The following is a 17,006-nucleotide window of genomic DNA, read 5'->3' as shown; positions in this document are numbered from 1 at the left end:
GAGGTTGATGGTGGGGTGGAAGCTGTTGAAATCGTGGTGGAATTTTTCCAGAGTCTCCTTCCCATCGGTCCAGATGATGAAGATGTCATCAATGTAGCGTAGGTAGAGAAGGGGCATGAGTAGACGAGAGCTGAGGAAGCGTTGTTCCAGGTTGGCCATAAAAATATTGGCATACTGTGGGGCCATGCAGGTGCCCATAGCGATGCCACTGATCTGGAGATATATATTGTCATCAAATTTGAAATAGTTGTGTGTGAGGATAAAGGCACAGAGCTCAGCAGCCAGTTGTGCTGTGCCATCATCAGGGATACTGTTCCTGACAGCTTGTATTCCATCTGTGTGTGGGATGTTCGTGTAGAGAGCCTCTACATCTATGGTGGCTAGGATGGTGTTTTCTGGAAGGTCACCAATGCATTGTAGTTTCCTCAGGAAATCAGTGGTGTCACAGAGATAGCTGGGAGTGCTAGTGGCATAGGGTCTGAGTAGAGAGTCCACATATCCAGATAGTCCTTCAGTGAGAGTGCCGATGCCCAAGATGATGGGGGGTCCAGGATTTCCGGGTTTGTGGATGTTGGGTAGTAGATAGAATAACCCTGGTCGGGGCTCTAAGGGTATGTTGATTTGTTCCGGTGTTAGTATAGGAAGTGTCCTGAGTAGATGTTGCAGTTTCTAGGTGTATTCCTCAGTGGGATCTGAGGGAAGTGGCCTGTAGAATTTGGTGTTGGAGAGTTGTCTGGCAGCCTCCTTTTGGTAGTCAGACCTGTTCATGATGACAACAGCACCTCCTTTATCAGCCTCTTTGAAGATAATGTCTGGGTGGTTTCTGAGGCTGTGGATGGCATTGCGTTCTGCACGACTTAGGTTATGAGGCAAGCAATGTTGTTTTTCCACAATTTCTGCCTGTGCATTTCGGCGGAAGCATTCAATGTAGGTGTCCAGACTGTCATTTCAACCCTCAGGAGGAGTCCATGTGGAGTTCTTCTTGTGCTGTTGGTGGGAGGGTACCTGTTTATCAGTGTGCTGTTCAATGTTGTCCTGAAAGTGTTCTTTGAGTTGGAGACGGCAAAAGTAGGCTTCCAGATTGCTGCAGAACTGTATCCTGTTGGTGGAGGCGGCAGGGCAGAAAGAGAGTCCCTGAGATAGGACAGACTTTTCTTCTGGGCTGAGTGTGTAGTTGGATAGATTGACGATATTGCTGGGTGGGTTGGAGGTACCACGATTGTGGCCCCATGAGGCAGGTAGGAGTTTAGACAGCTTACATTCCTTTTTCCTTTGTAGAGAGGTGAAGTGAGTAATGTAGATCTGTCTTATTTTAGTGAAGTCCGTTTGTATGGAAGTTTGGTTATTAATGAGAGTCTTCAGGATGGAGAGCTCTTTTTTGATGTTTTCCTGTTTGCTGTATAGGATGCTGATCAGGTGATTCCTCAGTTTCTTTGATAGAGTATGGCATAATCTCTCACTGTGGTCTGTGTAGTATGTAGATAGCAGTGGATTTTTTACCTTTAGTCCATTTGGTATGATGTCCATCCATTTGCATTTGGAAAGGAAGATTTCCACCACGATTTCAACAGCTTCCACCCCACCATCAACCTCAGCCTGGACCAATCTACACGGGAGGTCCACTTCCTAGACACCACGGTGCAAATAAGTGATGGTAACATTAACACCACCCTATACTGAAAACCTACCGACCGCTATGCCTACCTTCATGCCTCCAGCTTCCATCCCGGGCACATCACAAGATCCATTGTCTACAGCCAAGCACTGAGGTACAACCGCATCTGCTCTAACCCCTCAGACAGAGACCAACACCTACAAAATCTCCACCACACATTCTCAAAACTACAATACCCGCACGAGGAAATAAGGAAACAGATCAACAGAGCCAGACGTGTACCCAGAAGCCTCCTACTGCAAGACAAACCCAAGAAAGAAACCATCAGGACTCCACTGGCCATCTCATACAGTCCCCAGCTAAAACCTCTCCAACGCATCATCAGGGATCTACAACCCGTCCTGAACAATGATCCCACACTTTCACAGACCTTGGGTGGCAGGCCAGTCCTTGCCCACAGGCAACCTGCCAACCTGAAACATATTCTCACCAGTAACTGCACACCGCACCATAGTAACTTTAGTTCAGGAACGAATCCATGCAACAAACCTCGATGCCAACTCTGCCCACATATCTACACCAGCGACACCATCACAGGACCTAACCAGATCAGCCACACCATCACCGGTTCATTCACCAATGTAATATACGCCATCATATGTCAGCAATGCCCCTCTGCTATGTACATTGGCCAAACTGGACAGTTGCTACGAAAAAGGATAAATGGACACAAATCAGATATTAGGAATGGCAATATACAAAAACCTGAAGGAGAACACTTCAACCTCCCTGGTCACATTATAGCAGACCTTAAGGTGGCCATCCTGCTGCAAAAGAACTTCAGGACCAGATTTCAAAGAGAAACTGCTGAGCTTCAGTTCATCTGCAAATTTGACACCATCAGCTCAGGATTAAACAAAGACTGTGAATGGTTTGCCAATTACAAAACCAGTTTCTCCTCCCTTAGTTTTCACATCTCAACTGTTAGAACAGGGCCTCATCGTCCCTGATTGAACTAGCTCATTATCTCTAGCTTGCCTGCATATATATACCTGCCCCTGGAAATTTCCACTACATGCATCTGACGAAGTGGGTATTTACCCACGAAAGCTCATGCTCCAAAATGTCTGTTTGTTAGTCTATAAGGTGCCACAGGATTCTTTGCTGCTTTTACAGATCCAGACTAACACGGCTACCTCTCTGATACTTGATCCAGAAAAAAGTTAGCCAGTGTGGCTAGTGTTAATAATCCACGTGTGAGTTGCCCAAAGGGTACCACATATAAACTGAACTCTTTTCCTGAAAAGTAACAAGCAGGAAATACCCTATTATTGCCTCTGCTAGATCAATAATGACTCCTCTGCCTTTTTTCCCTGTTGTAGGTAATGGCTTACCCAGGCAATTACCTTCTTTTGTCTTCACAGAACTGTGGATGAATTATTTCAACCGCTTTGCAGGAGGCATTTGAAACTTTATTTTTAGGGAGAAATACATTCTTTCATGTAAGATGGGGGCGTTTGTTGCTCCTGAGGCAGCTGAAGGAAAATGAAAGGCACTTCAAGTCTTTTTAAAAACTGGGTTCTGATGTTTAGCTTGAGATCAAAGAGAGACTGAGGAAAGGAGGGGAAATAGAGCTTCTAGTAAGCTACCAGTATATACAGCCTGGCATCTGCATCCTTTGAAAGGCTTACCATTACATTTCTGATCTTTTAACTCTATTTCTCATTTTATGGAGGTGAGCCGAATTTCTTCGACGTTGTCTTGTTTCAAAACTAATAACTATGCTTTAGATGGTACAGTTTAGACCTTTTAAACAGGAAGAACGTCATGCCTGATTGAGACTCAATTAATGCAAACACAATTTTGCTTGTCCGTGGGAAAAAGGTCATGCTAAAATAGATTTAAAAGATTAACATCTTATAATTATATTTACCAGATTCTTTAAACCGCAATTCAGGTTTTTCATGTCATAGAGTAATTCTTTAAGCCTAGTCTTGTTGCTTCAGTATACTTATCATACTCTGCAGTAAGCCTAATGTATTTTATTTTCAAACTGGTTTATTTTTTAAGGGTGGCACAGCTCACACTCAGACTTTGTTTCATTGTTGTTTTTACAGAAACTTGCAAAACCACTGTCAGTTTGTATGCAGAATAATAAACAAGCTAAGTGAGCTACAAGAAGCATTTTGCGTCTCATACAGATGCTATATAAGCGCTCTTAGCCAACCAGAATGCCAACCTTTTTGATATAAAAGTCTGTGTATCACTTATTTTTTGCCACTTTGAGAGAAAGTATACCTATTAGCATACAGTGGAGAGAAAGTATTTGTTACTCATGAATGTATACCATCAGCCAGTGGGATTGGTTATAAAGTTCTGCCTCAAACTATATTGATTGCTGTTACAATACAGTCTTATTGTTTACAACACCCATTCGACCTGAAGTGATAGGGACCAGGAATCTATCAGGGTTTATAGCTTCAGTTGTGGAAGCACAGAAGGTATTTTTTAAAGTAACATGCAGGATGTCAAGTATTTGATGTTTTTTCAGGATGAAAAATGACAAAAATAAATGGGGATGCATTTTAGTATTTTCACATGACAACCAGACTTCGCACATATACAAAACTTTTCCTCTATAGATCTTAAAGGGGAAAGGAAGGTAAGCAATATCATCCTCATATTCATGCATTAAGTAACTGAGGCATGGGGAGGTGAAGGTCAGACAAAAAGTCAGGGACAGAATCTACATCAGATTATGATATATGAATTCTTTTATAATTTTGTGATTTTTCCATTTTATCATATTGATAGGAAATTCTTGTTACTTGGTTTTGCCAATATAAAATGACAGCTAGTAATACAACAAACAGTGTTTTTGCAAGCACATGGCAGAACCTCAGATTTGGATCAAATGAGTGTCTGAGAGTCAGAAGACTGTAACATGATGATTTTGTTGTTATTCTGTTCGGGACAAAGATTCCAAACACTAGCAGCCTTCTCTGTCTTTTTATTGTGTGTGCATAGCAAACATAATAGGAACAGCATTACAGAGAACTGTGTAATCCACTGGTACGTTAAAGTCCCAGGTAAAACTCTGTTATCATTTACACCCCGCTGCCCCATTGAAATTAGGTGCATGGTGTAAATGAAAGCATAAAATTTGGATTCCTGTATTGATCACTTATGAATTGTTCAGCAGAGGTGTATATGAACTGTTAAATATAAGAACAAGAGCATGATGTATGATTATAAGGAAGCCAGGGGTATAAGAACATGCATATCAGACATGATACTTGGGGTCAACGTCCGTAAGGTATCAGAAGCCCCATTGATTTCACTAGGGGCTCATTACTTCTTAGGTCTGTATCTATATTATGTTTTGTAAGGAGAATATGGGGTCCTAACCATCATGAAAAAAATCTCCATCTAAGTAATATTTTAAACAATTTTACAATAAATATTAGTTTACATAAATGTTCTTTTAGTAAAATATATTTACAATGCTCATTTTGACCACTAACAATAAAGTTCTAGTAGCACAACATGGACTTTATTCTGATTTACACAAAGGCGCCTTATGCTGTATGTGATTTACAACTACTTTAAGGCCACTTCACCCTGCCAGAACAGTGCAAAGTGATTTCAGTGTAAATGGAAATTAGACCTCACAAGATATAATAGATTTGGAAGGAGCAAAGAATTATGTTTTCTGAGTGTGCATGTGTGCTTGTAAAAAGAATTCTTGCTTGTATCCTGCATTGGACATTGATTAGGCCAATATACTAATGTCATTTTTTATTGTTGGCAATGTGATTTGTTGACTAGGATAGAGAAGTTACATATTTTACTTGTGAAAATTATTGCAATTAGGAAAACAAAATACACTGTATCCATGAGTTCCACCAAAGTATCAGTCAAATATCTGCCTGGTACATGACAAAATATTGGTTGGCTTTGCCAAATCCAGCCCTTACTTCACCTCATTGAATTCTCTTCCAGAGCATCAGAACCATAGGAGGAATGGAGAAAGAGACATGAGCTTAAAAAGCGTATATGATTAAAGTTTAAAACAGATGAGCATGCAGATTGTAAAGGGCACAGGTTAAAGCTGTGAGCATTTTCGAATTATATATTGGGGAAAATTCTCATGTTCATGCGCCAAAGACTTGCAGATGGTCTAGGATCCTCTTCCATAGAGCTGTGTCCCCCTGTGTTCTGGGGGAGGGGCAAGAGAAAAGTCTTCTACCTCCTAATCTTGCCACAATGCAGGGGGCTTACTTTGAAGAAGGAAGTATGGCTGCTAGCTGTTGAATAAGGAAAACCAGGTTCATTTCCCAACTGCACTGTGGACTTCCTGTGTGACCTTGGGCAAGTCATGAAGTCTCTATTCCATGGTTTCCTATCTGTACAGAAAGGGTAATAGTGCTTCCCTACCTTACAGCTATGTTGTGAGGATAAAAATATCAAAATCCAGAAGATGTTCAGATACAATGATAATAACTGAGAGAAGAAAATACTGGAAATTGTGTTAGAAAATCATAACAAAATTACAGCCCAATTTCCAGATGTCAGAATAAATCTAAAATCTGACAGATTTTGAAAACTTTAGGATATTTCTCGAAATCAAATCTCAGGTCATTATGAATATCAATTGTCTCTACTTAGAAGCCTTTTAGAAAGTTAATGGTTTTCCCACTCTCAAAAGTTCAAAATGAAAAACATGACAACGAAGTTCAAGGAGACTGTTGCAAGCACAGGATTCAAAACCAAGTCCCATTACATATCAAATGGGCTGTGGACACACAGAATATGCCATTTATTTTATTTATTTCTCTAACTGAATATGTATTTTTCATCCAGGTCTCACTTGACAAAGATTGTGTACAGTGGCCAGGAGAAACATTTCCATGCAAAGAGCCCTCAAAATTGCTATTGGTAAATTATAGTTTCTATTTCCAAACTCCTGTAAATATGATTGCGTCTAATTGCAGACTGTCAGTAACACCATGTAATTTTCCTTCAGTAATATCTCCTTATTATAAATCCAACCAGGAAACAATAAATAAGATTAATCTATATATATAAAAATGTATTATAACCATGGTGTACTCTCAAAGAGCTTTTTCTGGGTATTATTTCTTCTCTGAGAATTACGTGTCATTGCCATGCACTTATTAAATGCAGTGACTTTTTCAGTCTTTAGTTGCAACAAAGCGATATTCAGTTGGGAGCTGAATATTAATATTCTAGAAATAAGGGTATTATGAATAGGTCAAGTCTTCCTCTTACTAACATCCACCTAAAATAATAATTAGGGATGGACATGTTGGTTCCGACTGCTCTGATAATCACAGTTCCATGGTATCTATTCCTGAATGATCTGACTTACTTTGACTAAATCAAGCAAAGCTGGGTTACACGCTTCAGCTAAAATGAAAAGTCATCTTATTAGAGTTTTGATAAAACACCTAAAATGTTCTGTTGATTGCCCAGTATGTTTTTTGTCATGTCCCATCTGTAGCTGTTTACCCTAAGGGAAAGTTACTTCCTTGTGAAATTAACTCACAAACTTTCCTTTTCCAGATTCAGATGCTACTGAAGACTTTGTAAATTAATTTGGGTATTTTTTTCCCCTTGCTCCATCGCTCAGTTTCCTTTTAGCTTTTTCCCTGCCAATGCTTATTAACCTCACAACTAGATTTATTCATATAATCATCACTGCACATAAGAAAAGTAAAGTGGGTTTTTAGTGGAGTACTTAGCTATCTGGACAAAGATGAGGATAACATACTGTCTCTTTAATAAAAAAGACACTTCACATCAAAAAAACCAGGTAAGCAAACCAGCAGCCTCTTCGTATTCATTGTACAAGACAACAGTAAAATTCAGGTGGTGGTTTGATTTTCCTCCTCCCACTATTCAAAGTATCCGCCTTCATTTTAATTGCTTATTTCTGTGTGGTAACTGTTTATATATCAGAGGAAGGCTTTGAAGAAAGGACTCTACTGTCATCTTTGCAACTCAAACACTGAATGTTTGATCAAAAGCTTCTCAATCTTGTCACTTAGGCTGATTAAGGCTCATTTAAAATATGTGTGCAAAAATGTGAAGTTTTTAAACAGGTAATAGCAGTGGATGACAATGCAAAGAATGGTCAAAAGAATCATACTGGCAATAGGTAGCATTGAGTCTCATGATTATTCTTTGTATACAGAGTCTAAAACACCCTTTAAATAAATAGGATCAGAACTTGTATGTGATATGGGAGATATCAGGTGAGGCTAGATTTAATATCTTCAGGCCGAATGAGCCAGTGGTTACGATTAGTACTGAAGAGAGTGGCATTCTTGTTCAGCTCTGACTGTCTTGTTGCTTAATTTTTGGGCAAACCACTTTACCTCTCTCTGTCTCAGCCTTCCCAAACTTGATATTCTTCAAAGCCATGGCTTTGGTTTTATCTATCTTGGGTACATCATGGGCTACATCACTGTAGTATCTGACCATTTCATGATCTTTAATGTATTTATCTTAACTATCCCTGCAAAACAGGGGAATAATATTATCCTTCTTTTAAAAATAGGAAACTGAGGCACAGAGAGACTGAGCAACTTGCCCAAAGTCACCCAGGAAGTCTGTAGCAAAGCAGGGACTTGAGCCCAGGCCGTGCAAGCACTAGGTTAATGGCCTTACCACTGGACCATTCTTCCTCTTAAGATGGATGGGTTCTACCCACCTGTAGTGTATAAACAAACATTATTGTTTGGAGGGTTAATTTCCATTTGTAATGGTGGTGATTGTTAGGGAGGCTGCATCCCAATACAAATTAAGCTTTTCATAGTTCATAGTTGTGCTCTGAACCTCATATTCTTAAAATGATAGGGCGAGATTCACAGTAGGTGTAAGCTCATATATTTCTGTGGAAGTCAATAAAGATACACTGATTTACACAATGCATTGACTCTTATCTGTTGCTCTCAACTTGGATTTGGATATTTTCTCAATAGCAATTGGGATATATATATCTTAGTTTACAGAAACCTGGAGGACTAAGGGATATTGTCAGATAGTAAAACTTAAAAAACAAATGGACAAAAAATCCTTCAATGCTTTTGTTTTCAAATTAACCATTCATAATTTAAGCTTCTTAAAAATAAATGGTGGTAACTTAGACTCTGCTTCTTATTGCTTTTCTTTTAAATAAAATCTTTAAATATTTATTGCCAGCAAGGGAATGCATATATCACATTCTGCTGCAGGTCTATCACTATCTGATAGTTTCCTGCCATGTAATTCTCTCTGCTATAGAATTAGCATTTCCTTTGCTCTCTAACTGAGGGGCATCATAAACATTGGACTCTACATCATTACTTTCCCTTCTGTTTGGATAGGTTTTGTAGTCTGTTCCCAAATTCTGTTACTGAATGTGCATCCCTTTCTGGAAGGTAAAAAAAAAGGAAGAAAAAGCAGTAACATTTTGATTAAACCTTCTTGTAGCTTTACCCAACTATTTTTTTTTAAGATTCCTATTGTGACAAGTTGCCCCCAGGGTGCCACCTGGAACTGGGGTACCACTGAGCCCCCTGACCTGCCAGCTTGGGCTCTCTCTTATACTGTACTGCTGTAACAAGCTGCCAAGCCCTCCAGGCTTCAGCCTGCACTTTCACCAGCATACATACAAGAAGGGACACACCCAGCTGCAGTTACATGCAGGCACGCTCTTTGACCAGGAAGGCTTCAGCTAGGGCATTTCCTGGCTTGTCAGGCATGCATCCCCTCTGGAGTATAAACCCAAAATTATACCGTCTTGCGTTGCACAGGGAACTGTGCAGCATAAGCTCATAAAATCCACTCCCTCTCTCAATGTGGAGAGGAATATGCAACAGCCTTTTGCCCTAAGTTATGATTCCCACACACTGTTTTAGATAGAGCAAAAATAAGTTTATTAGCTACAAAAGATAGATTTGAAATGATTATAAGTGATAGCAAGCAGATCAAAGCAGATTGTCTAGCAAATAAACAAAAAACACAAACTAAGCTTAGTATACTAAGTAGATTGGATATGTATAGCAGATTCTCATCCTAAGTGATGATACAAGCAACCTTCAGATTCTTAAGGGGCAAGCTGCACTTGCTTACAGCTTGGAATCCCCAGGTGTTCCATTCACACGCTAAAAATCCCTTTAACCTGAGTCCAGCACTTCCCCCAGGTCAGTCTGTTCCTCAGATGTTTCCAGGTGTTAGGGAAAATAAAATCCCCTCCATATATCGGGGCTCTTCTGTCATCAGGGTTTTGCAGGCCCAAGCCCTTAGATGAACTACTTTAACTTCCCTAAAACTTGTTTACGAAGACTTACTGTCCGAAATAGGGAACTGGTCTTGGGACAAGGGGGGCCCTGGGTGCCACTGCAGCTCCGTGTGGTTATAGTATAGCAATAAGTTGCTTGCCTAAATTAACTGCAAGTAGGAAAAACAGAACAGTCAGTACAGTAACAGGATGATTGTGACAGAATGCTGCTAAAGTTGCAATATATATGCCATATAAGGAAAATTATCAATTATGTTTGCAGTGTTAGCAATGTATTTACCAAATAAGGATGTATCGCTGTGTGATGTTTTGCGGTTTTAACCTTTATAAGCTTGGAAAAATTTGTAATATAGAGAGTAGCCAGCCTCTTGCGTGGGGTCTATGCTGTCTCTCCCTGCATATATGCTTGTATGAAATAAAGGTGCCCCAGGATGTCTGATCTAAAATCAACTGTGTGGTCGATTTTCCACAACACAGGAGTCTTCCTGGGTGGGGAATCAGTGAAGAACCAACATAATATCACTCCTCTGCCTTATATAGCTTTTGCACATGGCAGGAACCCTTTGTTTCAAAGCTTGGTTCCCACGCTAGTCAGTGGAAAAATACTGACTTCCCAAGAAAGTCCAACACCAGGTGACCTAGTCACGTGTTCCTGTAGAATCACAGCAGCCATCCCCCCATGGGCTGTTTGGAGCATTCACGGAAAGGCTCACCAGGTGGAAGATAACCTTTTCCTAATGTCTATTGTTTCTTCCTAATGGCTCATTAATCTGAACCAGCCCTTCCTAGTCAGCCACCGGGGACTGAGAGCATTTTGCTTAGTGGGCATTACCCAGGAATAGCTACATGTGAAATAGATACGTAGTCAATATTCATAACTTTGGATACAAAAAGGATAAATGCATGCAATAGGATAATCATATTCAGCATGTCATAACCTTTCCAATGACACCTCACATGCGTTATCTTTCCTAAAATTCATCATAATTATGATATAAGTATATCATACAAATATCACTATGAAGAACATAGGGTGCAGTGTCACATTAACATGTATTTTTAATGATTTTATTGGTGATTGCAGAAAGTTGAGAGGAGGAGGAAGAAAGAGAAGGAAAAAGAGAGAGCACTCAGATAGAATAATTCAATTTGTCTCTGGGCTAGGACTTAAAAAAACAGAATGTTTTCCCTACCAGCTCCTAATACTTTTTATTAAAAAAAGAAAAAAAGCCTGTTTTTCTATTTCTGTTTCCTTTTTGGAAAATGTGCTTTACAATATCACTGTGAGGCTGATGCAAGTACACACTTCACTTTGTAAAGAAGCAGGAGACTTGCACACTGGAACTGAAGATAACTTACGAGAAAAATAACCCTTCGACAAAGCAAAGTCACATGAGCATTAGTTTTAAGGCTTCTTTAGCCTGATAAAGGAAGTCGAAGTTTGCCAATGTGTATTTTTCATAGCATGATGCAATTAGGTAGCAAAATAATACTAATTTATAAATGTGCAACCTCAAACAGCTATTTAGCTAATAATTAATGTGAAAGGTTTATCAATTTTTGCTGTCATTTTGTGTGGCAGGTGCATACATCATTGCATGGAGACGGGCTAAGTAAAGAGCGCAAGCCGCTGCTGGAAATGATACTGTGGCTGTGCAAGCTCCTCCTTTATTTATGGGCTGTGTGGTTGTGGAGAGGATAGACACTGACAGACGTGCTTGGAGACATTCTGCTGGCTAAGAATAAGGTCAGGAAGCAGTCCATCATGGACAATGAGGGAGGGCATGCAAGAGCAACAACTGCTACACCCATTAAACAGATGCAGCACGTGCTCCTTCTTGCACTGGCCCTGGAATGCAAGATGGCTCAGATGCATCACTGCCCTCCGTGTACCTTTATGGTGTATGTATCACTGGCAACACTAATACATTTCTTCTGTTCTGCCACCCAGTGTTTAGGAAGCATGAAGTGTGGGTTCCTTACTGTCCTCTGCACAGATGGACATAGCTGAGGGAAAAGCCTTTCGATATCCTGTGCCCCAAAGCACTCCCATGTCAGAGAAGCCAAAGTGTGATCTCGTAAACAAAGAGCATTTACTCACTCTCATTCTTTATATATTTTCCTGCCTATTGTTTTAACCCATGAGGTAAACTCAATGATTAAAGGTAAACTAAGCAAATGGGAGCTAATATGTTATGCCTACATACTATTTAGTTCAGGTTCAGTTTTAGAGACGAAGGGTCTGATTCTCACTTACATTTGTCTAAATCAGTAGTAACTTCATTGAAATCACTAAAGACAATTGAATTATACCCCAATGCAATTACACCAGTATACAACTGATGTGAAAGAAGAACCAGACCCAAATTGTTCATTTTTTTATAAAGATTCTTAATTCAATATTTTAAAATTCTGCTTATGTGATAGCTAACGTTTCTTAGATTGTTATATCACTATTTGAGCCACAGAACCAGCCCAAGTCTTTGATCAGAAACTTTCAGTAAGCCTCATCCTTTAATATTTTGGATTATTTTAAAATATAGTCACATCTACGTTCTGGCTGTGGACAGAAAAAGAAATATTAACATTCTTCAAAAAAAGTTGTTATGGTATTTGATACACAGCTGAATCCAAGAAGTAATTATTTTTAATATTAGATTTATTATTATTATTTTATTACTACTAGTGGTAATAGTAGCAGTAGTTAACTAGTAGTGGGTAGAAAACTCAACATAATCAAGGCCCCATTGTGCTAGACACAATACCAAATATAACAAATTACAGCCCATGACCTCAAAAGCTGATGATCTAAATGACAGAACAGGTGGATAGACAAACGAGTAAATGTGGTGGGTATGTAAGTAACAAAGAAAAATAAAAGACTATTTTAGCAGTACTGGATATTTCATGACAAAACCTTTTTCACAAGATTTCTAGCCTTGGTACTTGATCAAATTGCATATAAATTTGGATGGCCTTCAGATAAGCATCTGAATTTTTAGATGCTTATTTCAGCGGAATCTCCTTGTGGGCTGAAAAGAGTCCACACCAAAACTTGGGATTAGAACACTCACAAACTTTGGGTAGATTTGGATCCAGATGCAAACTTTGCACCCTAGTGGCTCATTCCTGTTTTTAGAAGACTCACCCATTATTAATAGTCATGAGGAGACATTATATTTTCCTACAATACCATATTGTCTGAAGGTGGATGCCTAACCAGCTTAAGCAGGCTTTTGAGTATCCTGATGGGGATACTAATGTATCTAGTTATCAGAGTGATAGTACCTCATGTTTTGAAGAGCTCTGGCATCTTCAGGGCTAGCTCTGTTTTATAACCCTTGCTGTGTAATTAAAACTCTATATTTCCCAAGAATTATATTTAAGAGAAAGTGACCAATGATTATTGACACATAAAATTACTAACCATATATATGGTACAAATGAGGAGGTGTATTTTAATAGTAAAGTTCTAGGATTGGTGAGTTTAGTTGCCATTAGTGTTAATAGGAGTTATTCACATGAATCCATGCACTTTGAGAAGCAATGTACACCCTGCAAATGGGAAATCCAAGCTGCCCTGTGTAGTGCAATAACGAACAGTTTGCTGAGAAGTGGCTGATTTTTATTTTTAACATAAAGGCAATTTTGGTCTGGTAGGTACTTTTCCAGCTGAAAACTCTCCATTCTGCAAAATACTTACCGCTTGGTGTTCCCTATGAAAGGGATCTAAAGGGTTCTTTCAGACTTTCTATTTTATCTGAGTCCAGCTTCTCAGTCAGGAAACAGTATTTGTGCTGAACTGTTATTGACAAAGCTACCTGGTGACTTAACACAGGAGGAATTCCATCACCAGAGTAGACTTATATAGTGTCAGATTGCTGTTTGCAGGAAATTATGGTACAGTCTACAAGTTACAAATAAAGTGAAAACTCCCTTTTGTAGAGCTTTGTCTTGAGGCCAAGACAGATCCCCTTATTGTTAAAGAAGAATATTCATTTATGTCATGTATTATGATTTATCTTAAGGGCTCATCTTAAATTCTAGGTCCATCAGTCATTGTAAAAATACATAACTTCTACTAGATCAATATTAAACAGAGCTCTAAATGAAACACACAAATCCACGGCCAGATGTCCAGCTGGTATCAATCAGCATAGCTCTATTGATTTCAATGGATCTACACTGTTATATTAGCTGGGGATGTGGCTCAAAGTCCTCACCCTCAATGCACTTGTTTGTTGCACTTATTTGTTTTATATATGTGCAGGTGACATAGTGTAGTGGTTAAGAGTGCTGCCCTTTGATACAGGAGACTGGGGTTCAAATCCTGGTTGGTACCCCTAACGCGTGACCTGCCTACCTCAAATATGAGAGCAACATGAACTAGGAGAGCCATACCAGCTTGGACGTTGCCTGGATTAACAAGGTCTGTGCCAGATGTTGAGGAACTGATGGAATGCCACTATAACAGTAGACCTAAGGAGAGGGGATATATGAAATGTATGAGGGGGCTATGGATAGACAAAAGACCTACATCCACACTTACTGAGAAACAGCTAGTTACCCAATGCTTCAACATAGTAAAGAGGAAGCTGCTCTCACAGCTTGAGATAAGACCAACTCTACATTACATCCCAGACTCAAGAAGGCCTAGAAGAACAAGTGGATGTGCAGCCCACTCCTGAAGCTGAAACTTCACTGCCACCCCCTCCATTGCAGAGCACAGCAGCTGATATGAGGCATAAGATCATGGAGAAACTAGCTACAGTCAATCCTCGAGACCAATTACCAAGGCTCAGTGGAGAAGTACCATCAGATAGTATGTTAGAAGATGCCAATAGGGCCCTCATGACAATCCCTACTACCACCATAACTCAAACCAATGAACTGGTATACGCTACAGCCTCTGTAATCCTGGAGATGCTTGGCTGTATGATCAAGAAGAACAACAGTACATACCCACCCTGGAAAATGAGGTTGGAGGATAAGACCAAGGCGACTTGGAGAGAAGTTAGTCAGCTGGTGGAACTACAGAAGGGTGTAGAGATTAAGGATAAGAGTCGGCTACTGAAAAAATACAAGGGCCTGACTCCAGCTGAAGCCCTAGAGACTGCTAAACAAAGGCTCACAGCACTGGCTACCAGGTTAAGGAGATATACTAGAGAAGCAGAGGCCAAAAAAGTAAATGCCCTGTTCTCTAAAGAACCATCGAAGGTGTACTCCCAATTACAGTACAATAACAGCAGAGCCACCAGCAGCAGAAACTGAACAGTACTGGCAGAACATATGAGAGAAAGAGAAGACTCATAACACCAGTGCAAAGTGCCTGCAGGACCTGAGCACAGAAATCAGTTACCATCACAGTAGAAGACATCTAGCAGCGGGTCAAGAACATGAAGACCTGGACCAGACATGATCCACACCTACTGGCTAAAGAAACTAACAGCAGCGCATGAACGCCTAGCAGCACAGATGAACCAGCTGCTGGCAGCAGGCTCTCACCCAAACTGGCTTAACACAAGGAAGGACAGTGCTGATCATGAAAGGACCCCTGCAAGGGAATAGAACCGGCCAACAACATGGAAAATCCTATCAGGTATTATCGCTGCCAAGCTACAGGACCATATGGGCCAGTACATGAGCACAGCTCAGAAGGGCATTGGGAACAACACCAGAGGCTCAAAACACCAGTTGCTCACAGATAGAGCAGTGACTCAAGGTCTAGACAGACCAATCTGAGCACAGCCTGGATTGACTACAGGAAAGCCTACAACTCAATGCCGCACACGTGGATCTGTGAATGTCTGCTGCTATACAAAGTCAATAGGATACTAAGGACCTTACTCAAGGGGACTATGGAAGACGACACTGGAAATCAACTCAAGGCAGCTTGCACAAGTGGCCATCAAGTGCGGCATATACCAAGGTGATGCACTGTCTCCACTGCTGTTCTGCATAGGCCTAAACCCCCTCAGCCAGATAATTACAAGGACTGGATAGGGGTATGGGTTTAGGAGTGGAACTACCATCAGCCACCTCCTCTACATGGATGACATCAAGCTGTATGGTAAGAATGAACGAGACATCAACTCACTAATCCATCTGACGTGGATTTATAGTGAGGATATCGGGATGTCATTCGGACTGGAGAAGTGTGGCCGGATGGTAGTGAAGAGAGGGAAGGTAGTCAAGACTGATGGGGTGGAACTACCAGCGGGCCACATAGCAGATATACAGACCAGCTACAAGTACCTTGGCGTCCCACAGTCACATGGAAACCACGATGAGGAGGCAAGGAAGATAGCAACATCCAAGTATCATCAAAGGATAAGACAGGTCCTGAAGAGCCAGCTCAGTGGGAAAAACAAGATCCACGCCATTAACAGATACGCCCTGCCGGTTATCAGATACACTGCCAATATAGTGAGCTGGCCAAAGGAGGACATGGAGGCTGCCGATGTGAAGACCCGGAAGCTCCTCACAATGCATGGAGGTTTCCACCCCAAGTCCAACACCCAGAGACTGTATACCAGCAGGAAAGAAGGCTGGCGGGGCTTGGTGAGCGTCAAAGCCACTGTCCTGGACGAAACCCGAAGCATCCAGGAGTACATCAGTAAGATGGCCCCCAAAGATGAGCTGCTGAGAGAATGCCTGAGGCAGCAGCAGACATGGGAGGAAGACCAAGCAGAAGAAGTGCCATGGCAAGACAAGATCCTGCATGGGATGTACCATCGACAGATAGCTGAGGTGGCTGACATTGGGAAAGCCTACCAGTGGCTGGAAAGGGCTGGACTAAAAGACAGCACTGAGGCACTGATCATAGCAGCACATGAACAGGCACTGAGCACCAGATCCATTGAAGCAGGGGTCTACCATATAAGAGAGGACCCAAGGTGCAGACTGTGCAGAGAGGCCTCAGAGACAGTCCAACACATAGTGGCAGGATGTAAGATGCAGGCAGGAACAGCATACACTGAACGGCACAACCAAGTGGCTGGCATTGTGTACAGGAACATCTGCACAGCGTATGGGCTAGATCCTCCCAAGACCAGATGGGAGATTCCACAGAAGGTTGTGGAG

General features: G+C 40.9%; 1 long non-coding RNA gene across 1 annotated transcript; it reads left to right on the top strand.

Annotated features, from left to right (window-relative positions):
* The first annotated feature begins 431 nt into the window (after positions 1 to 431).
* On the top strand, positions 432 to 15,418 carry LOC115645166. The gene is made up of 3 exons (XR_003998670.1): positions 432 to 441; positions 9,609 to 9,621; positions 15,305 to 15,418. It is a non-coding gene; the product is annotated as an uncharacterized LOC115645166 (long non-coding RNA).
* The last annotated feature ends 1,588 nt before the right edge of the window (positions 15,419 to 17,006 follow it).

This window comes from Gopherus evgoodei, chromosome 2 (genome assembly GCF_007399415.2).
Source record: "Gopherus evgoodei ecotype Sinaloan lineage chromosome 2, rGopEvg1_v1.p, whole genome shotgun sequence".
In the NCBI taxonomy this organism is placed as follows: domain Eukaryota; kingdom Metazoa; phylum Chordata; order Testudines; family Testudinidae; genus Gopherus; species Gopherus evgoodei.
The sequence above is the reverse complement of the archived record's forward strand: the minus strand, read 5'-3'. Positions and strand labels throughout refer to the sequence as shown.